Below are 13,817 nucleotides of genomic sequence, written 5' to 3' on the forward strand. Positions count from 1 at the left end.
GTTTGACTCGAGGAACGAAAATTGGCGAGAACTCGTTTAGCTTTTTATTTTAGCTCTTCGAGTCTTATATTAATAATAATTAGAACTCTTGATATCCAGAACTCTCAAACAATGTTTCGACCCGAGGGACTTAGAAATGTTTGACTCGAGATATTTTTTGACAATTCCAACGTTCCGTTGAGAATTCTGGGTAGCACCTCACGAGTTCTAACGATTATTATTAAGTCTCGAAGTGCTCAAACTAATATGTAAGGAGATATCGTAATTTTTCTTACTTCGTTTTGTAAAGTTAATTGGCAACCCGAAAATTTATCGACAGTTTTTTGTACTTAATATGACAGAACTGTTTTCTTAAGGAACTCTAGAACTCTTAGGAGTACATGCAGAACTGTAATGAAGTTTATTTTTTAAAAAACGTGCTACTTTACAGACGTGTATCTATCAAGAAACAATCAAGCAGAATGAACAGCAACATAACATGTCTGATAATATAACGTTCTTTAAGGCCGTTTTCCCGAGTCATCGAATATGGAAGAGTTTAAAGAAAATCTAATGAAGCAAATGGACATGGTGAATGATGACGAGCGCCGTTGGCCAGCAGGTATGTGCGGGCTACCGCACAGATCCGGCAAGATTAAAGACCTCAGCACTTTCGATGCCTCTTTCTTCGGGGTGCATCAAAAACAGGCACACGTAATGGACCCGCAACTTCGTCTGCTACTAGAAGCAACGTACGAGGCGATAGTCGATGCCGGTGTCAATCCTTCAACCATAAGAGGATCGCGTACTGGCGTGTTTGTCGGTGCTTCCGCTTCGGAGTCCGACGATTTTTGGTCGAAAGACCTGCACAGCATAAACGGTTTGTACAATTTAAGACATTTCTTCTGCAATATAAATTATTCTTTCTTAGTGCGAGACAAATCGTTCGATAAACTTGCGTTTGGTTGTAGGATACGGATTGCTCGGTTGTTGCAGAGCGATGTTCTCCAACAGAATTTCCTTCGCGTTCAACTTCGTTGGACCGAGCTGCACGTTGGACTCTGCTTGTTCCTCGAGCTTGTTCGCCTTGCACTACGCGATTGCCACGATGCGCGCCGGCGAATGCGACAGCGCGATTGTCGGCTCAGTGAATCTCCTGCTGAAACCGGCGAATGCACTTCAATTCCAGAAGTTGAATCTGCTGTCCCACGACGGTAAGTGCAAGGCTTTCGATGCCGCGGCTGACGGATACGTCAGGTCTGAGGCGGTGGTGGCAATGTACCTGCAAAAGGCGAAGGACGCACGGCGAATATACGGCACGGTAATCGGCACAAAACTTAACAACGACGGCTACAAGCCTCAGGGTATCACGTATCCCAGTGGCAAGATGCAGAATCAAATGTTGCGTGAGGTGTACAGCGAGGCGAAAATTGATCCTGCTGACGTGGTCTACGTGGAGGCGCATAGTACTGGCACCAAAATGGGCGATTTGGAAGAAGTGACTTCCATCGATAAGATGTTCTGCAAGAACAGGAAAACACCGCTGCTAATCGGTTCAGTGAATCCAACATGGGACATGCGGAACCTGCCAGTGGACTCTGTTCGATCGCCAAAGTATTAATCGCAATGGAAACGGGCGTGATTCCAGCAAATTTGCATTTTGCCATCCCGAATCCAAACATTCCTGCGTGTGAAGAAGGACGCATACGTGTAATTGACAAGGCAACACCGTGGAACGGCGGTTTCGTAGGCATTAACTCGTTCGGCTTTGGTGGTGCGAACGGCCACGTCATCCTACACAGCAATCCCAAGCCGAAGTTACCGTCAACGTTGAATACTGGATTGCCATCCAAGCTGGTCTTGGTGTCAGGTCGCACAGAGGAAGCTGTACACACGTTGCTAGATAAGGCGAAGGAGCATAGGGGAGACGATGAGTTCCTCTCACTGTTACATGTCGTACACAAAGACAAGATATTAGAACACAGAGTCCGTGGCTATGAGATATTCGACGGCGACAGTAGTACACGTGAAATAATTGAAATAACGAAAAACGATGAACAGCGTCCTATTTGGTTCTTATTTTCCGGCACGGGCGCTCAATGGCCGGGTATGGGCAAGGAACTGCTTGGCATCGAAGTTTTCCAGCGCAGTCTGCAACGTTGTGCGGATACACTGCTGCCTTACGATGTCGATCTCATGAATATTATCTTGAACAGCACCGACGAAACATACAAAAATGTGACAAACACTTTTGTATCAATCGTAGCTATACAGATCGCTCTAGTAGACCTACTGACACTGATAGGCATCCAGCCAGACGGCATAGTCGGACACTCCATTGGAGAATTGGCTTGCGCTTACGCCGATGGCACCGTTACACTGGAGCAAACCATGTTAATAGCCTATTTCAGAGGTGATTCACTTATAAGTGCTAAGTTGGAACCATGTACTATGGCAGCTATGGTCTGAGTTGGGAGGAAGCCAAGAAAATATGTCCGTCTGATATCATCCCTGCCTGTAATAATTCCATAGATTTGATCACTGTTTCCGGTCCAATTGAATCTTTGCAGACATTCATGAAAAACTAAAAAGCAAGAACATCTTCGCCAAGTTGATTGACAGCTGTGGGTTTGCTTTTCACAGCAAATATATCGCTGCGTCCGAATCTAAGCTGCGGGCTTCGCTCGATGGAATCATGTCAAATTTCAAACCGAGATCGGCCAAATGGATCTCCACTTCAGTACCCGAGGCCGCATGGAACACTCCGATCGCTCAATTCAGCTCACCAGCTTATTTCGTGAATAACTTGCTGTCTCCCGTGCTCTTCCGGGAGGCGATAACGCATATTCCAGAAAACGCAGTCACAATCGAGATCGCGCCGCACGGTCTGCTACAAGCGATTCTACATAGATCGCTACCAAAGACAGTAGCCAAGATCAGTCTCCAGAAACGAGATCACATCAATAATCTGGCTTTTCTACTATCCAACATAGGTAAACTGTACACGGTCGGCGCACAACCCAACATCCTTAAGTTGTATCCGCCGGTGAATTTTCCTGTTGGTCGCGGAACGCCGATGATCGTATCACTGGTCAAATGGGACCACTCTATCACGTGGGAAGTGCCCACTTATCACCAGATAACTTCAGGACAAGCGGGAGACTACGTCGTCACAGTCGATCTATCGAATGAAACGGACGCGTACTTGGCAGGACATCGACTGGAGGGACGAGTTTTCTTCCCGGGTGTTGGTTATCTAGTTTTGATCTGGAAGATCTTCGCACAAATGCACGGTATTCATTTCGAACGACTGCCGGTGATCTTTGAGAATGTGCATTTTCAACGCTCCACGATCATACCGAAAGAGGGCGCAATAACATTCTTGATAAATATCTTCAGAGAAACGGGCTTTTTCCAGATCTGTGAATCCAATTCAGTCGTCATCACCGGAAACATACGTGTGTCCAAGAATATCAAGAAAGAACAGTTAGATTTGCCGCCATTGTCACCGCCTACTGATAAGGAGAACCTGCCTATGAATACTGGAGACGTTTACAAACAATTGAATCTGCAAGGATACGAGTATAGTGGTATTTTCCAAGGTGTTAAATCCTGCGACAATTATGGGACAACTGGCGTGCTGCATTGGTTCAACGATTGGATCCCCTACTTAGATAGTATGCTCCACTTTGTCATAGCCTTCTATCACAGAGTGACATGTATGCCGAAGTACATTCAGTACGTTGTGATCGATCCCGTTTTTCATACACAACTCATCGAGAAATTGGAAAATAAAATACCAATATATAATTATAAAGACATCAATGTCATCAAATCTGGTGGTATTGAGGTGAGAGGATTCAAAACTGCTTTGGCTCCACGACGAAAGCAGGTTCAGCCTAGGCATGAACAGTATACCTTTGTACCGTATGACAATCCGCACTGTCTGGTAGAAGATCCATGGATGGGGCAATTGCACGCACTCACTGTGCTATTGCAAATCGTGCGCGAGAATTTTATAACATCTAAAATCAAGGCCGTGGAAGTTGCAAACGAACAAACGGAGAACGCTCTTCTGACACCACTAATATCTGATATTTTCCGTGGAGAGTTCTCAGTTATTGTAAGTGTGCTTTATTAGACTTCAATGAGTAACAACAAACTATTATATTCTGTATATTATGGTTGCTGCGCTTTGTAAAAATGCTTTATAAGAAAATCTGTTTTAGCTCGACCTGTCCATTGCATCGCCCAACAATTATAAAGAAGTTTTCAACGAAACAAAGATGAACGGTGACTTTGTGACGCAAGATGCGAATAGCGCAATTCTTGCTCAGAATATGCATCTTGTTATTGCGACAGATATTTTATCTAATAAATCTTATCATGTTTTCGAAAATCTAACGACTGGCTTAAGACCTGGCAGTTTTATTCTTCTACAAGAATCTGTCAAGCAACTTGACTGGAAAATTGTGCTGAAGGAAAGAGATCTGACATTGGCTGGAAGACAGATTGATTCTGTAGGAAAGAGTTATCTATTATTTAAAAAACAGAAGAAGACGAGAAAACCGATCATAATACAGATAACAGAGAATAATTTTTCGTTGCTGGAAAGCGTGAAAGGGGCGCTTAAAAAATCCGCTAACGAAGATAAGGAAGCTCAGGAAGTAATCCTTGTATCTCAGGACGATGAATTATCCGGTAAGCCCATAAGAGATTTATATATACACTAGCAACACACAGCTGCGCGTTCTATGCGCGCGCTATTTTATTTCATTTTTCACGATGAAATAAATAACACATATCCCTAAAAAAGCTTTTTAAAAAAAGAAAAAATATATACGCCAAGTACATAAAAACTAAATGGAAAGCGTTTGGGTAAAATACTCAAACTGCTTCTAGATACTTGGCTCATTAATTATTGATTTCATATTTAGTTTTGAGTTTTGACAAGTTGGGAGTTTTTATGTACTTGGCGTATATATTTTTTCTTTTTTAAAATAATCTTTTTTAGGGATCTCTCTTTTTTGTAAATTTTTAAAATTTGACTATATTTTAGTTTTACATTCTTTTGAACATATAATTAGTATTACATAATTTCTTTTTATGTTTTATTATCAATTATTTTGCATGCTAACACGTACATCGTTCCGATGCAATTTGTAATAAGTTTTATTAATATAGCTTATATAGCTTATATAGCAATATAGCTTTACTTTCACATAAATCATTTTTATGAGTTTTATAATTTTATGCAATGAATGTGGTAGCGCTCGACATTATGCAATAAAATTCGTGGTATTGGTGCAGTCAATCCCTTTCTCACTAACTAATATGACGTTGCACCACGTCGATGACGGCGACAACAACGACGACGACGACGACGACGATGATGACGTTGCACCACGTCGATGACGATGATGACGTTGCACCACGTCGATGACAACGACGACGTTGCACCACGTCAACGACGACGACGATGACGTTGCACCACGTTGATGACGGCAACAACAACGACGACGACGTTGCACCACATCAACGTCGTCGTCGTCGTCGTCGTCGATAATGTTGCTTGCAATTACTTGCAATTTAGGTCTTTATCGTGAAATAAAACATTTCCTATGTATCACATTTTTTAATAATTTGTAATACTCTTTTAAAATTTTTTTAATAATTTTTTTTATAGTATTTGCAATTTATATATTTATCTTAAAATAAAACATTATCCAAGTATTAAAATCAGTTTTAATTTATAATAAATTAAATCATGCATGTGTAACGGCAGCTTGAGTGACAAAATCGCTTTATATATGTATGTGCGACATATGTACGTGAGTGGTCTGAAATCCCACGGAAATGGAAAACGGAACGTCACAATTTTAACATAACGATTACAATATCTCAGGACTGACTGTATCATTCTTATTCAAATTGGTCGCAATCGAAAGCTTGCACCCATATTATATAATAAAAGTGCCGTTAGATTTTTGATAACGGCTGTAGTTCCTGAATTATTTTCATCACAAGTTTATGTGACCTGTCAAATGATATGAATTCCAGATAAGCTATGCGGTAGCGCTCGACGTCTATGCACTAAACTTTGTAACGCTCGATGTTTATGCAGTGACTCTCATTGTTCGGAACCTTATTTTTTATTATGTACTTGGCGTCGCGACGCTACCGCGTCGCTTGATTAAAAAGTAGCATTTTTCTCATCATTTTTTCATTAGGTCTAATGGGATTCATGAATTGCATCCGATATGAAATCGGCAGTACAAATATGCGCTACATTCTCATCCAAGATAAGGACGCTCCCAAGTTTGATTTATCCGTGCAATTCTATGCGGATCAACTCAATAAGGAATTGGTGGCTAACGTGTTGAAGAAAGGACAATGGGGTAGCTATCGGCACTTACGATTTAATCAGAACAATGCATCTTCACAAGTGGAACACGCTTACGTAAATACATTGGTAAGGGGAGATATAAACAGTCTAAGATGGATTGAGAGCCCGTTAAATTGTTACCAGGCTGATAAATCTCCAGATACGGCACTCTGCAGTGTATACTACGCATCGTTGAATTTTAGGTAAGTATCGTTGAACATCATGCATCGCTCTTCCAATTAATAAAGATACGTCGATTAAATATTTTGCGTGAACGACAGGGATATCATGTTGGCGAACGGTAAGTTGTCACCGGACGTCTTCCCAGGAAAATTAACTACGGAAGACTGTCCATTGGGATTAGAGTTCTCTGGCAGAGATGCAGATGGTCGCCGCGTGATGGGTATCAACAAATCCGACGCACTGGCGACTACCGTACTGGCGGATCTCAGCTTCACCTGGGAGGTGCCCGATGAGTGGACGCTGGAACAAGCAGCGACGGTGCCGCTCGTCTACGCGACCAGCTACTACGCTCTGCTCATGCGAGGTCAATTGAAAGCGGGCGAAAGCATATTAATCCACTGCGGTACAAGTGGCGTCGGTCAGGCGGCAATCGCTATTGCTTTGCACATAGGTTGCACGGTTTATACTACCGTCGGCACACTACATAAGCGAGAATTTCTCAAGAGGATCTTCCCGCAATTGACTGACAGGCAGATCGGCTGTTCGCGGGATACGAGTTTCGAACAACTGATTTTCACTGAGACGCATGGTCGCGGGGTCGACGTGGTATTGAATTCACTGGCCGAGGAGAAGCTACTGGCCAGCATACGATGCCTCGCTACGAATGGCCGTTTTCTCGAGATCGGCAAGTACGACTTATGGAACGATAATCCCTTAGGCATGTCGATGTTCCTGAAGAACATCTCCTTCCACGGTATACTGCTGGAGATGGTGTTCGAAGATTACGCGGAGAGGCAGAGAGTGGTGAAACTCGTTTCCGAAGGAATCAAGAATGGCACGGTTCGCCCGTTGATCTCGACCGTCTTTTTCATGGAGCAGCTTCAGGAGGCATTTAAATTGATGGCAAGCGGCAAGCACATCGGTAAAATATTACTGAAGATCCGAGATGAAGAGCCGGTGAAGTGTACAGTACCTATGCGGAAAACAGTGACCGCCATATCGCGTACTTACATGAATCCGAAGAAGTCATATGTACTAGTTGGCGGTCTTGGTGGGTTCGGCTTGGAGTTGGCCAACTGGATGATCACTCGCGGTGCCAGGAACATTGTTCTAGTATCGCGCACGGGCATTCGCACCGGCTACCAAGCATTTTGCGTGCGCCAATGGCGCGAAAATGGTGTACAGGTCCTGATTTCTACAGCGGACACTACTGCAATAGCGGGTGCCGAATATTTAATCGAAGAGAGTAACCGATTGGCTCCTGTAGGCGGTATATTTAATCTGGCGGTCATCCTGCGCGATACTTTGATCGAGAATATGAAGAAGGAGGATCTGAAAACAGTGATTGCACCAAAAGCCGACGTCACGAGAAACTTGGACACGGTATCCAGGAAATTCTGCCCGTTACTGGATTACTTCGTCGTATTCTCATCTACGTCGTGTGGTCGTGGCATCTTGGGCCAGTCTAATTACGGTCTCGCGAACTCGATCATGGAAAGAATTGTGGAGCGGAGACAGGCTGACGGATTACCTGGTCTTGCTATCCAATGGGGATTTATCGGAAATGTCGGATTAATGGGTAATATAATACGGAAAATGTATCGAGAAGATAACAGATTCTGTTTTAGTATCAATAATTATATTAATAATTTACAAATGTTTTACAGAGACGTTAATCCTTTTATCATGATTTTCTTCATAGTTCTTCGATATCTTGACACTCAAAGGAATATGAAATTTCGATTGAACAGAGTATAACAGACGTTGTTCACATGACGTTGCACTTTCTATTTCTTTTTTTCTCTTTTTTTGCATGTTTTAATACTTTTTTTTCTGACAATATAAAATTGTGATTTTTTATACAAGCATAATGCAGATATATGTATGTAATACGTATAATATATTGAAATTTCTTCGTTCAGTTTGGAAATTGCTGTTCTATTTATATTCTAGAATCCATGGAAAATAATAACATCGTCGGAAACAGTATTGTGCGGCAACATATATCGAGTTGTCTCGAGACTATGGACATCTTTCTTCAACAACCACATCCAATATTAGGGTCAATGGTATTATCCGAGAAGCATCAAACAGCGAACAGCGAGGACAAAATCGATCTTGTCAGTGCTGTCCTCAATACATTAGGCATTAAGAACAGCAGTACAATGAATTCTGACGATACCCTAAACAGTATGGGTATGGACTCGCTAACAAACGTGGAAATAAAGCAGATTCTCGAGAGGAACTATGATATCATATTGTCATTGCAGAAAATCGGGACCTTAACGGTTGCTGAACTGCAACAAATGTCTGTGACGCGAAATGTCGAAAGAATAAAAAAGCATTAGCTTTAGTAGCACTCTGCTGCCGCTAACACAATTACGAAAATATATTCTTTTCAATAAAGAAAATATATATTCAATTACTATAACTTTTTTCTTCATATTCCTTTAATACATAATCCTTATTATACTATCATCAGAGAGGAACCTGAGAATCTAAAGTCACTTTGAAAAGCTTCATTATATTTCTTTATTTTATTTCGATACGGGACCGCCTCAATTTTGTGCGTACAAATTGCCAAATTTTTGTGAAAAGTATTTTATTGTGCAAATGGCAGCACTAGATAACCTCGAGTAAGGGCTCATGCCCACAGGACGCGATAACGCGGTAATTCTGGTAATAATGGGTGTTTTCCAGCAACGACACAGTGCGACACAGTGTATCATTCTATCTTTGTTGTTCGCTGGTATTGAAAGAAGATAGAATGATACACTGTGTCGTATTGTGTCGGTGCTGGAAAACACCCAATATCTATATAACTTCGGTATTACCAGAAATGCAAGACGGTGATTGGCCACCGCGTTGCCGCATTACACATTGCCGCGGTACCGCGTCCTGTGGGCATGAGTCCTTACTTGAGGTTCTCTAGTGCTGCCATTTGCACAATAAAAAGCTTTTTACAAAAATTTGGCAATTTGTACGCACAAAATTGAGGCGGTCACGTTCGGAAATGCGATAGGTTATTACAACCCATACAGCACAAGATCGTTCTATGATCATTCATAGAATAATATCGGAGAATGTTTAGAATATTCTCATATAATGCTTTAGAGTTTCTGTGAACCTTCCATGGAACATTTGAAGTAGACAAAAACTCACATTCTCTGAATGTTCTATAAATATTCTGTAGCATATTCTATGAACATTTTGCGTATGTTTATGGACTGTTTCTATATATATTCTATAGGATATTCTACACTCTAAATAATAAGTGTTTAAAATTTCAAACACTTTCGTTGTCGCCGTTTTCAAGATTTTTATTAATGTTTGACATTTCAAACATTTACCCAGATAGCAAAATCTGAGCAAACAAATTTCGAGCAGTGCCTGCTACAAACTTTTGATACCAGAAAAGCAACAAATTGGAAGGAAGATCTGTTTTCTGGAATTATGTTGTCAAATTGCTGCCAGAAGTGTGACAGAGCCTGCTGTCAAGCAACACGAGCAGATTTGCAGCAAAAACCGCGCAAAGCCTGCGCTCATACCTGGCAACAGATTGGTACCAGAAACCGAGCAGGGTCTGCGCGCAAAACTTGAGAGCAGATTGATAGCAAACACTATGAGTAGACGCTGCACCCAATCAGCTGTTTAAATGGCTTTTATATACCCAGTCAGCCAAACCTGCGAAGAACAGACATTGGCAAAATCTGTTCGACAAAATATGTGAGCAGAGAGGCCACAGATTGGGTACAAAATCCACCGAGTAAGCACACTGTCAGCAGTATGCCGACAGATTGGCAGCATATCTGAAGCAGAATAATGCAACAGATCCGGTACCATCTGTGTCCGCATTAAGCTTGTGTTCTGCCAGCAGATCCTGCTTATAACATGATCTGACAGCAGATTGGCGGCAGAAACCGAACAGAGCCTGCCGACATAACCTGGCGGCAGATTGGCGGCAGAAATAGAGCAGGATCTGCGCAGTGTAGTTGGCAGCAGATTGGCGACAGAAACCGAACAGAGCCTGCCGACATAACCTGGCGCCAGGTTGGCGGCAGAAACCGAACAGGATCTGCAGCTTTTGACACTATTCAAATTTACACACGGCTAGGAATATGCGTTTTCGCTCCGCACCGCTAGGTGGTGAACATGTCGAGTTCTTACTCGATGTTAAGATTTAGCCTGACCGTTATATAAGGTAATATACGCGTCTTGACATAATAATATTAATTTTTCTAAGAATTTTGCACTTGCGGCACAGAGGTTCTCATGGACAACGTTCACACACGCCGCAAGCAATCTGAAGGCATTAAATTTGCCTATTTAATCAAATTAAGTATTGATTAAAAAAACAGATTACTTTACAATAGTGGACCAATATAAGAAATTAATTCATACCCCACATAACAAATTAGATTTATATTGTTAACCAATATTGCTCCAATAAATTTGTACTACTACGGCACTTTCTCGCAGAGCCTGCTCGATTTCTGCTCCCAATCTGCTGCCAACTACACTGCGCAGATCCTGCTCTATTTCTGACGCCAATCTGTCGACATACTGCTGAAGGTTTGCTTACTGGGTATGATCTATATATATACATTGTATATTGCTATATTAATAGTTTTCTTTATTCTGAAGAAGGAATGTGGAAAGAAAATTACATAATTCGATAAAATTTATATTTCATTAATTTAATTTTATTAATTAAATAATATTAATGTTATTTATACAATTTATATAAGATTAAAATCAATCTGCTCTCAATCTGATAGTTTTAGAAGACGTCTTTTATAAGAACCCAGATAGCCAAACCTGCGTGAACAAATTCTGAGCAGTGTCTGCAGTAAATTTTTGATGTCAGAAAGGCAACAGAGTTTATACAGAAGTTGCTCTTTCAGATGATGTTATCAAACTGTTATCAGAAATGCAATAGTGTCTGCTGACAGGCAATGTGAGCAAATTGGCAGCAGAAACCGAGCAGAATCTGCAGCTTTTGACACAATTCAAATTTAAACAGATAGGAATATGCGGTTTCGCTCCGCACCGCTATGCGGTGCACACGTTGAGTTCTTACTCGACGTTAAGATTTAGCCTGACAGTTATATAAGTTAATATACGCGCCTTGGTATGATAATATTAATTTTTCTGAAAATTTTTGTACTTGCGACACAGAGACTCCCATGGACAACATGAAAAATTATTATTTTCTTAATATTTTTCAGAAATGACTGGATAAGAATTTTCGATATCTCTATGTATGAAAATTTATAAAACATAATAACAAGTAATGATTTTTCAAATTTTTTTAGATTTTCTGATTTATTCTGAGAAACGTTCCAATTTTTTTAGAAAATATGATAAATTTTTCCACCAGGAATATTTATTTTATAAAGATATTGTTATTTTCACAATTAATGTTAGGTACAATTTCTTTTTCTAACAAAGATGTATTTTATTTAGTAGAGTCCCTTAATTGATAAACCTCAAATCCGCCATTTTCGATCCCACCAATCAGGTGCGAATCCACGATGTCCATACTCTTACTTGAGGTTCTCTATTATACTCTATATAAGGTGTCAAATACACAAATATATAAACTAATTTGAACTCTGTACGGTGAAATCTGTTACACTGGCTCCGGCGGGGGAGAGGGGCGAAGCCCCTGCCCCCGCCTTCCCGCGAAGCGGGCTGTGAAAGAGCGTAGATAGCTGAAAATTTGTGCAAAATTATTGAACTTCTTTGGTTATTAATTTTTTAATAAACAATGACCGCCGGCTAATACTTTTTGAAGGTCACTCAGGAGGGTGACCTCTATAACATATGTCAAGGTCAAGGTCATCGGGGCTGGCTCCCGTATTATGCATAATTACCTTATTATATGATAATATATTAATTATAATAAAATATTTAAAATTTATATTGTTTCTAATTTTATTTTAAATAAACGAAAATTTACATTAATTAAAACATTTTAAATATTTTAAATACACCAATTTCAAATACCTACAATTATTTTTCGCAGTGTAACAAAATCAAAATATCTGTTAACATATAAATATAGAAAACTGCATTTTCATAATAAATGTTTAAATAGATTATGATTTTAATAAGTATTATTATTTTATCCTTTGTCTATCACAATATGTATTTGCATAAATATCTAGAGTTTAAAAAGCAATTATACACAGAATATTGATGCATAGTAGACACGTAAAAAATAATTGGCGTATCTCAAATATTTAAAATATTTTAAGTAATGTAAATTTTCATGTATAAATTATACCTTTATAAAATATCCTGTGAATATTCCCAAACTCTGTTTTGTATATTACAAGAATATTTCAAAGAATATTCTGTGGCTCTATTCAGCATATTATAACCCAGCAAACACAGAATATAACTATTATATATCTCAGAAGTAACACGTAATATAACAGTTGTTATACACTATTAATATTGAGGCTACATAATTTTCTTTTATAACTGTAATGTTACTTTGTTTTAAAACTTTATTATAACTGTGTTATTTCCTGGTTAATAATATATAATAATATATAACAGCAATATAAATTAAACATAACACGTGATATTACAAATGCTATATTATTATTACTTTGATGTTATACAACGTGTTATATAGAGATGTTATATTCATTTTATATTATATATATTATAACATGAATATAACATATATATTTAAAATGTTGCCTCTTTTCGTTGTTGCCCAGCAAACACGGGTATATAACTATTACATTACCGTAATAAAACGGAATGTAACACGCAATATTACATAGATGTACTAGGTTATATATACGTTAGTAGTAATTTCCTACTCACACATGTTACAATTATATAACGTGAATATAATACGTATGTAACATGTTATATACTCTTAACAAAGTTAGCGAATAATTATATAACATATATATAATCGTGATGTAAATTATGTAATTGTTATATTACTGTTATATTTTTTGTAACTGAATAGTAACTGTAGAATGAAAATATATATTTTATACATACTAATCCCAGAAAAGGTCTTTGAATTAATTCTAAGCGAGAACAAACTATTTCATTTGCTTTCGCTCGAAATTAATTCAAGACCTTTCTTGGAATTAGTATGTATAAAATATATAAGTTAATACAGTAACATATACAATAACAATCACGCTATAGTTATTATAATGATGCAGTTTTTCCAGAGGAAAGGGAAAAATATAAATATTTAATCATTATATTTTGCACTCTAAACATATACATATAA

The 13,817-nt window shown here is 39.1% G+C and overlaps 1 pseudogene; it reads left to right on the top strand.

Moving 5' to 3' along the window:
- The first annotated feature begins 510 nt into the window (after positions 1-510).
- LOC113561450 lies at positions 511-8,969 on the top strand (annotated as a pseudogene).
- The last annotated feature ends 4,848 nt before the right edge of the window (positions 8,970-13,817 follow it).

This window comes from Ooceraea biroi, chromosome 2 (assembly GCF_003672135.1).
Source record: "Ooceraea biroi isolate clonal line C1 chromosome 2, Obir_v5.4, whole genome shotgun sequence".
NCBI lineage: Eukaryota > Metazoa > Arthropoda > Insecta > Hymenoptera > Formicidae > Ooceraea > Ooceraea biroi.